We start from the raw sequence: 10570 nt of genomic DNA, 5'->3' as shown, positions 1-10570 counted from the left end.
GCAGCTTAATCTGGTAGATGGACAGACTTAGAAATACCTTCAAGGGTATGTCTACACTACAAAGTTAGTTCGAACTAACGGACGTTAGTTCAAACTAACTTTCATAGGCGCTACACTAGCACTCCGTTAGTTCGAATTTAATTTGAACTAGCGGAGCGCTTAGTTCGAACTAGGAAAACCTCATTTTACGAGGATTAAGCCTAGTTCGAACTAGCTAGTTCGAATTAAGGGGTGTGTAGCCCCTTAATTCGAACTAGTGGGAGGCTAGCCCTCCCCAGCTTTCCCTGGTGGCCACTCTGGCCAACACCAGGGAAACTCTATGCCCCCCTCCCGGCCTCGGACCTCTTAAAGGGGCACGGGCTGGCTACGGTGCCCGTGCCAGGTGCAAGCCTGCCAGCACCCAGCCAGCAGACCCTGCACCTGGCATGGATCGAGCCACCCACCCGATGCACCCCAGCCCTCCCCCTCTTCCCGGGACCAGGCTGGCGGCTCCCAGGAGCTTGCCCGGGACCGCAAGAGGCGGGCACCTGCCTGAGCTAGTGCGGACATCGTGGACCTCGTCCACGATCTCCGCACTAGGCACAGGAAAGTGGCCATCTAGGGCAGAGAGCTGCCAGCCTGGCCACCCAGGAGCAGGTTTGCATGAAAATCAAGGTGGTCCACTGAGACCCCCGACCCTGAGCCCTGAGCTTAAAATGGCCGTCCTGGGTCAGACCAAAGGTCCATCTAGCCCAGTAGCCTGTCTGCTGACAGCGGCCAACCCTAGGGACCCTGGAGGGGATGGACTGAAGACAGTGACCAAGCCATTTGTCTCGTGCCATCCCTCTCCAGCCTTCCACAATCTTTGGGCAGGGACACCACTCCTAGCCCCTGGCTAATAGCACTCCATGGACCCAACCTCCATGACTTGATCTCACTTCCCTTTAAACTCTGTTCTAGTTCTAGCCTTCACAGCGTCCTGCAGCAAGGAGTTCCACAGGTTGACTCTTTGCTTTGTGAAGAACAACTTTCTCTTACTAGTTTGAAGCCTGCTACCCATTCCTTTCCTTTGGTGTCCTCTAGTCCTTCTTTATGGGAACTAATGAAGAACTTTTCTGTATGCACCCTCTCCACCCAACTCCTGCTTTTAGAGACCTCTATCCTGTCCCCCCTCCGTCTCCTCTTTTCTAAGCTGAAAAGTCCCAGTCTCTTTAGCCTCTCTTCATATGGGACCTGTTCCCAACCCCTGATCATTTTAGTTGCCCTCCCCTCTCCCACCCTCTCTCTTCCCCTCTCCCACCTCCTTTTCCCAGTCTCCCCCAGTTTTGTTCAATAAAGACAGATTCCATTTTGGAACACAATTGTCCTTTATTTTGTACATCAAGAAGAGGGGCTAGGGAAGGGTAAGTGGAAGGAGGTGAGGGAGGAATGGGGTACGCACCCCCAATGGGGAGGACTGGGCTGGCTCTGCGGGCTTCTGGGGGTGGAAGCTCTCCTGCAGCCCCCCAATTGGCTCCTCTCCCCAGATGGCAGCCTGCGGCAAGTGCAGCCGGGCTGATGGCCGAGTGTTGTGATGTACCCAGTGTGGGTACTCTGGGCACTCCAAGCCAGGACTGCTTTGCAAGCGGGGCACCCCTGAGAACTGTCTGTCCGGGGTGGGGGTCGGGACCCTTTAAGCACAGCCCTCGGCTAGCCTGAGACAGCATTTCCACGCTCTAAGTCCTCCTCTGATGCCCTGCCGGCACTGCTTCCGGCCATCCTTAAGCCTGGTTCAGGGTCCACTTAATGTGGACATGCTAGTTCGAATTAGCAAAACGCTAATTTTGTAGTTTGGATCCGTTAGTTCGAATTAGCTTAGTTCGAATTAACTAATTCGAGCTAAGTTAGTTCGAATTTACATTGTAGTGTAGATGTACCCAAAGAGAGGTATGGATTGCTTCCATTTATCTTTGTGGAATGTTAACTTAGAATCCTAGGAATGGCAATTTGATTGTTATAGCTTCCTTCTGTTACTTTTTAGCACGAATAAAAGCCAATGGAAGGGATTCTGAACTCAGTTACAATTACTTTTTTTGTAAGTGGATGGCCTTCAACTGAGTTGCTAGCCCAGAAAGGAAAGTTGGGCCCTAGATATTTATTGGCTAACCATATAGCCCATATAGAAGCTAGATTGAAGAGACCAAACTAGCGTTCCCCTGCAAGCCAATATATCCCTAAAGTATGTGCCAGGAATTTGCCAAGTCTAGTTTAAATAACTCCAAAACTAGACTTGCATTACTTCCCTTGGAAGACTATTCTACAGTAGAAAGGCCAGTTTTAGGAAGATTTTCCTGATTGTTTCATCCTATACTTTCCACTGCTCAATGTTATCCTGTTAGATCCCAGTGTATAAAATGAGCTACCAGGAAAGAGGGAAGGTGATCAAAAGGTGGAAAGGCTGTGAGAGGGAGTGGGGCTGTGGGAGGGAGAAGGGAACATCAAAGTTCATGGTCAGCAGATGATCTAAGCTTATGTCTAAATGCCATGGACTTCAGTAGAATTTAGGCTCATGATTATTAATTCCTGAAGTGAGGAAAGACTGACTATAAAATTGCCGCCTAAGGGATGTTAGACAGCATGGGATGGCTCATGAATACAGGTCCACTATGTTGGTGTTTGTGGAGAATCTTTACCCTATTCCAAACCAGAAACAGGTTTACATGATACTGGTAATTTTAAAATGTGAGGTGGGAGCAGGTGTGGAGAGAAGAAACTGTGTGCAATTGTTCTGTCTGGGACCAATATCTAGTGGTATCAGCTGTGATGTTCCATGCCAAGCATTGTTTTCAGTCCCTCTAACCATAGAGTTCTTTAGCATCACTGTTGAGAACTTTCACAGAGCAGTTAAGATAATTTTCCAGCCATTCCTTAAGTTCACATTAGCACTTCTTGACACTGTTATGAGTTTGAGGAATCTATATTAGAGAAGAAAATATAAATTCATGTGAAATTTAAAGCAAGTGCTTACTTTTCTAAATGCCCTATGCTGTGTCTACACTGGGCTCTCTTTCAAGTAGGAATAAGGCTTTATTTTCCGGAGAACCACGTCTAGACTGGCGCTTTTCTCCGGCTTATCTCCAAGCCGGAAAAAAGCAGCAGCCATATTAATGCAAATGCCGCAGGGGATATTTAAATCCCCCACAGATTTGCCTATTCTAAAGTGCTACATTAGCATCCCTTTTCCGAAAGGGAGGCCAGTGTAGACACAGCCCTAGTGTTCTAAAACCAGCCCATCTCCATTAATCATATAGTACTAATATAGTTCTTCTACATTTTAATCTAGGGAAAAGCATGGGCCTTATTTGTACATTACACACAATAAATCATACAGTGGTGTGGTGAAGGAAGCTCATGGAAACCCATTTTTAAATTCAATATTAAAATGGAGAGCAGTTTGAGGTGACCTCCATGTTTCTGATGCAGTTCACCCCATCCCTGAATACTGTCAAATCATTCCTGCCCCAGCTGACACATAAAAATACCTTTGAAGGCTCCAGTGTTTGTACTGGAATGAAACAGACTGCACTGAGAGTCAGGTGGTATTTTTAAGAAGATGATGCCCCGATAAAAATGCTTCGAGTTTTCTTACATAAGAACATAAGAACAGCCGTACTGGGTCAGACCAAAGGTCCATCTAGCCCAGTATCCTGTCTACTGACAGTGGCCAATACCAGGTACCCCAGAGAGGGTTGACTGAAGACAATGATCAAGTGATTTGTCTCCTGCCATCCCTCTCCAGCCTCTGACAAACAGAGGCCAAGGACACCATTTTATCCCCTGGCTAATAGCCTTTTATGGACCTAACCTCCATGAATTTATCCAGCTTCTCTTTAAACTCTATTATAGTCCTAGCCTTCACCGCCTCCTCTGGCAAGGAGTTCCACAGGTTGACAACATGCTGTGTGAAGAAGAACTTCCTTTTATTAGTTTTAAACCTGCTACCCATTAATTTCATTTGGTGTCTCTAGTTCTTCTATTATGGGAACTAATAAATAACTTTTCTTTATCAGCCCTCTCCACACCACTCATGATTTTATAGACCTCTATCATATCCCCCCTCAGTCTCCTCTTTTCTAAACTGAAAAGTCCCAGTCTCTTTAGCCTCTCCTCATATGGGACCCGTTCCAAACCCCTAATCATTTTAGTTGCCCTTTTCTGAACCCTTTCCAAGGCCAAAATATCTTTTTTGAGGTGAGGAGACCACATCTGTACACAGTATTCAAGATGTGGGCGTACCATAGTTTTATACAGGGGCAGTAAGATGTTCTGGGTCTTATTTTCTATCCCTTTCCTAATAATTCCTAGCATCCTATTTGACTTTTTGACCGCCGCTGCACACTGTGTGGAAGTTTTCAGAGAACTGTCCACGATAACTCCAAGATCTCTTTCCTGATTTGTCGTAGCCAAATTAGCCCCCATCATACTGTACGTATAGTTGGGGTTATTTTTCCCAATGTGCATTACTTTACACTTATCCACATTAAATTTCATTTGCCATTTTGTTGTCCAATCACTCAGTTTGGTGAGATCATCTTGGAGTCCCTCAGAGTCTGCTTCTGTCTTGACTATCCTAAACAGTTTGGTATCATCTGCAAACTTTACTACCTCACTGCTTACCCCTTTCTCCAGATCATTTATGAATAAGTTGAAAAGGATTGGTCCCAGGACTGACTCTTGGGGTACACCACTAGTTACCCCTCTCCAATCTGAAAATTTACCATTTATTCCTACCCTTTGTTTCCTGTCTTTTTGCCAGTTCTCAATCCAAGAAAGGACCTTCCCTCTTATCCCATGGCCATGTAATTTACACAAGAGCCTTTGGTGAGGGACCTTGTCAAAGGCTTTCTGAAAATCCAAGTATACTATATCTACTGGATCCCCCTTGTCCGCATGTTTGTTAACCCCTTCAAAGAACTCTAATAGATTAGTAAGACAGGATTTCCCTTTACAGAAACCATGTTGACTTTTGTCCAACAAATTATGTTCTTCTACATGATTCACAATTACTATTGTTTCGACTAATTTGCCCGTTACTGAAGTTAGACTTACCGGTCTGCAATTGCCAGGATCCCCTCTAGAGCCCTTTTTAAATATTGGTGTCACGTTGGCTACCTTCCAGTCATTAGGTACGGAAGCCGATTTAAAGGATAGGTTACAAACCATAGATAATAGCTCAGCAATTTCCCATTTAAGTTCTTTTAGATCCCTTGGATGAATGCCATCTGGTCCCGGAGATTTGTTAACATTAAGTTTTTCTATTTGTTCCATAACCTCCTCTAATGACACTTCAATCTGGGACAGTTCCTCAGATTCATCACCCACAAAGGACGGTGCAGATTCAGGAATCTCCCCAACATCCTCAGCTGTGAAGACTGAAGCAAAGAATTCATTTAGTTTTTCCGCAATGGCTTTATCGTCCTTGATTGCTCCTTTTATAGCTCGGTCATCTAGGGGACCCACAGGGTTTTTAGCAGGCTTCCTGCTTCTAATGTACTTAAAAAACTTTTTGTTATTTCTTTTTGAGTTTTTGGCTAGCTGTTCCTCAAAATCTTTTTTTGCTTTTCTTATTACATGTTTACACTTGATTTGACAGTGTTTATGTTCCTTTCTATTTATCTCACTAGGATTGGACTTCCACTTCTTAAAAGATACCTTTTTGTCCCTCACTGCTTCTTTTACATGGTGGTTAAGCCACGGTGACTCTTTTTTAGGTCTCTTGCTATGTTTTTTAATTTGGGGTATACATTTAAGTTGGGCCTCTATTATGGTGTCTTTAAAAAGTTTCCATGCAGCTTTCAGGGATTTGGCTCTAGTCACTGTGCCTTTTAATTTCTGTTTAACTAACCTCCTCATTTTTGTGTAATTCCCCTTTTTGAAATTAAATGCCAGGGTGCTGGACTGCTGAGGTGTTCTTCCCACCACAGGAATGTTGAATGTTATTATATTATGGTCACTGTTCCCAAGCGGTCCTGTAATGGTTATATCCTGGACCTGATTCTGCACTCCACTCAGGACTAAATCGAGAATTGCCTCTCCCCTTGTGGGTTCCTGCACTAGCTGCTCCAAGAACCAGTCATTTAAGCCATTGAGAAATTTTATCTCCGCTTCTCTTCCTGAGGTGACATGTATCCAGTCAATATGGGGGTAATTAAAATCCCCCATTATTATAGAGTTCTCTATTTTGGTAGCCTCTCTAATCTCCCTCAGGATTTTTATGTCAGTATCGCTGTCCTGGTCAGGTGGTCGGTAATATATCCCTACTGCTAATTTCTTATTATTGGAGCATGGAATTTCTATCCATAGCGATTCTATGGAACATGTTGATTCACTTAATATTTTTATTTCATTTGATTCTACATTATCTTTCACATACAGTGCCACTCCGCCACCCACCCGGCCTGCTCTATCCTTTCTATATATTTTATATCCCGGTATGATTGTGTCCCACAGATTTTCCTCATTCCACCAGGTTTCAGTGATGCCTATTCTGTCTATCTCCTCATTTAATACGAGGTACTCTAGTTCACCCATCTTATTAGTCAGACTCCTAGCATTTGTGTACAAGCACTTTAAAAATTTGCCACTGGTTATTTGTCTGCCCTTCCCTGTTGCATTGGATTCCTTTCTATGCGGTTGTTTGTCAGCTCTGGCCAATGGTTTGCCCTCTCCCTTCCTCTCTTTCTGACTACAGCTTAGAGAAACTCTATCAACGGATTCTCCTCTAAGAGAAGTCTCTCTCCGATTTATGTGCATCTCCGCACTAATCGGCTTTCCCCCATCTCTTAGTTTAAAAACTGCTCTACGGCCTTATTAATGTTTAGTGCCAGCAGTCTGGTTCCACCTTGGTTTAGGTGGAGCCCATCCTTCCTGTATAGGCTTCCCCTCTCCCAAAAGTGCCCCCAAGTTCCTAATAAATCTAAACGCCCTTCCCTACACCATCGTCTCATCCACGCATTGAGACTCTGAAGCTCTGCCTACCTATCTGGCCCTGCATGTGGAACTGGAAGCATTTCCGAGAACGCCACCATAGAGGTCCTGGATTTCAGTCTCTTTCCTAGCAGCCTAAATTTGGCCTCCAGGACATCTCTCCTACCCTTCCCTATGTCATTGGTACCTACATGTACCACGACCACCGGCTCCTCCCCAGCACTACACATAAGTCTATCTAGATGCCTCGAGAGATCAGCAACCTTCACACCAGGCAGGCAAGTGACCATACGGTTCTCCCGGTCATCACAAACCCAACTATCTATGTTTCTAATGATTGAATCACCCACTACTAACACCTGCCTCTTCCTAGCTGGCATTCCCTCCCTATCAGAGGTATCCTCAGTGCAAGAGGATACCGCAACATCCTCTGGGAGGAGGGTCCCAACTACGGGATGGTTTCCCTCTGCTCCCATTAATGCTCTGTTCCCTTGAGATTTTCATCCTCCTTAAGAACACTGGGGCTCTCAGACTGGAGGTGGGACAGTACTACAGTGTCCCGGAAAGTCTCATCAACATAGCTCTCTAGCTCCCTTAGCTCCTCCAGTTCAGCCACCCTGTCCTCCAAGCCCGAACTCGGTCTCTGAGGGTCAGGAGCTCCTTGCAATGGGTGCACACATACGCCACCCGCCCACAGGGCAGGTAATCATACATGTTACACTCGATGCAATAAACAGGATAGCCCCCACTCTGCTGCTGGGCTTCTGGCTTCATGTTTGTAATGAATAAGTTTAAGTGCAAACTGGGATTCTTTTTAAACTTCTGGAGTATAGATTATTCTAAGAGTTAGGTTTTAAAGAAGGACAGAAGTCACTCGTGCCCTCTAAACTCCCTCTCCAAACTCTCCTGTTACCTGTTCCTGGTCGCGCTCTTTGCTAGGTTCTCTTGGCCTAATCCTCCCATTTTAGCTGTCCGTCCAAAATTTTAAGGCAAAGTATAAATTATGTAGAGATAATACTATGTGCATTTCCTTTTGCTCAGCAAGTGATGGTGCTTCCCTATTTAATCATGACCTTTTATTTAAAAAAAACCTACAGTAATTATCCAAGTGATTGCATCCGCCGTATTATTGTGTCTAGGATGGCAATTCCCGCAGAATACAATGCTATTTATATAAAATTAGAATGTTGGGGGGGGGGTGTTAAATTATTATTCAAATTGTAACCTACCCTTCTCCATCTCAACCCTTGGAATAAAAATTGCCCTGTCAAATGGAATTGATCACAGACTCACTAGGATACTGGGGGGGTGGGGCAGATGGACTGTGAATTGAAATTTGGCAGAATCTCTTTAAAGTAGTCACCAATAAATGCACAAAGGTTGCATTATTCTCAAATATTACACAATATGTTGAGCATTTTCTTGCATATTGATGGTCCTCATGTTACCATGTCCTGTATTCGGTGCTGATTCATTATTAGATGTATGAATGGGCATATATGCATTAGAGGGGTAGCCGTGTTAGTCTGAATCTGCAAAAGCGACGAGGAGTCCTGTGGCACCTTATAGACTAACTGAAGTGTAGGAGCATAAGCTTTCGTGGGCAAAGACCCACTTCGTCACATGCATCTGACGAAGTGGGTCTTTGCCCATGAAAGCTTATGCTCCTACACTTCAGTTAGTCTATAAGGTGCCACAGGACTCCTCGTCGCTTTTGCATATATGCATTGGAAGCTTGTTTATCTTTTATCAGTGATTAAAGTCCATGTATCCACTTAACATTAAATTATTATACATTTAGAGAGTATGTCTGTTTATCTGTTTGATCAAGATCTTCTCCTAAGTGGTAAGAGCAAGGACCACCTAATTTGGTATGCAGCTTCCTCTGATCATAACTTAAAGCAACATAAAGGTTTGGTCTGGTTGTGCAAGGAAAACAGGATGTGCCTGGAATGGGAAACAGAAAAGAGACAATCACCAAAGCAAGTACAGTCCTCAAAATAGACATAACTGACATAATTCCTTTTTAAAAGAAAACCAAAATAAAATTAACTTCATAAAAATAATATTCTATTTTTGAAAAATTCAATCATTAAAATAAAGCATGGCCATATAAAAACACCTCAATTGAGTTACAGACCTGAACAACATGAGTAAATCTGCAAGTAATGTGTATAAATACATATCCCTAAAATATACCACATACATGAGTAATGACAAGAAAAGGTGACAGCAGACAGAAATTAGATACTTTATTAGTCATGGAAACCTGAGGAAATCTCTAGGTTGTGGACTCAAAAATATTTGCTTTGGGTTCCTGAGATGTCATGCTTAGAGTTTATGCCAGTGGCAGAAGATGAGGTATAAGCAGCCCACAACTTTCTATTTGAATGTATTATGTGGGAAAATGCCAGCCCCATTATATATCAAGTCAGTTTCTTATGTCATTTCACATATGGAGGACCCTCTGTGCTTACAAATATTCCTATATCCATAAAGAAAAGGGAGTGCTGCCTCCAATGTTCTGTCCTCAACCGTCCTTTGCTCTGCTAAAGATGTGTGTGTCAGAGGAGGAGCTCAGTGGAATTCAGGAAAGAGAAAGGGGTGAAAGCTGCGGAGGGCTTCCCTGTGGTGTCACCATTCGGAGCCATCCCATGGATTTCATTGGATGAATCTAGCTGGGCAGTATTATAGTTGGGACCTGTGTGTGTGAGGGGAGGGTTGTTTCTTTTTTCTGCCTTCACTCCATTTCTTCTGTGTAGCAATCACACCATCAAATCAGCAGGTTATTCATAGGCTGAATAACAGAAAAACAGAGAAAAAAGGCTCTCAAGTTCACACAAGACTGCAGTTCTAAGTTCCAGTGCCTAAGTAGTCACAGTGTGTGAGTCTCCCTTGAGAGAGGTGACAAAAATCAGACCCGAGAGGTGCACTTGAAGGACAAAATGTGTCTAAAGTGCTCTTATGTAACCATGTCAATGTTATAACTGTCTAGATAGACTGTAGACATAGTTGCGGATGGCTAGAGCTTCAGGTGTCTAACGTACAGTGGTGGGGGAGGAAGCCAATGAGGAGTGGCACCTTGAGTGGGAGGAAGAAGAGCACATGGAAAACCTGTAACTGCATAACTGTGCTCTGGGATAACATACTGAGTTTTATGAATGAGTGGATGGTAGGCTACTCTAGTGGCTGGTCTGCCAAGATGACAATGATTCAGTGACTGATGTCAGTTTTAAGGGACTCTGCTGCAGGCTTCTATTTTTGGAGTGGGAAGATTAAGGCTCTAGTATTAGGTTCATAACACTTGTGTCTGTCATTCCAGACCCTTGGCCACTCTAAGCCTGCTTTGCACTGTCATATTGGTATAAGGTAGTTTTACATCAGGCTTAAACAGCCATTGGAGGGTCCTCACATAGGAATCATTCAGTGCTGCATTCCCCTAGTAGAGGGCATGTGTCAAAGGGAAGAGTTTGTGTCTAGTCCACCAGCATGTTCTGTTAACCACTAACACAACTTCCTTGGGGGCTATGGCAGCAGCTAAGGCTACTCCAGTTTCCAGTGCATGCCAAATGGCTGCTCCACAAAGGTAGCAGAAAGGCACCTTTTACCTGCCCCCACCTTCCCT

Source organism: Pelodiscus sinensis, chromosome 9 (assembly GCF_049634645.1).
Source record: "Pelodiscus sinensis isolate JC-2024 chromosome 9, ASM4963464v1, whole genome shotgun sequence".
NCBI lineage: Eukaryota > Metazoa > Chordata > Testudines > Trionychidae > Pelodiscus > Pelodiscus sinensis.
Note: the sequence above shows the minus strand (reverse complement) of the source record.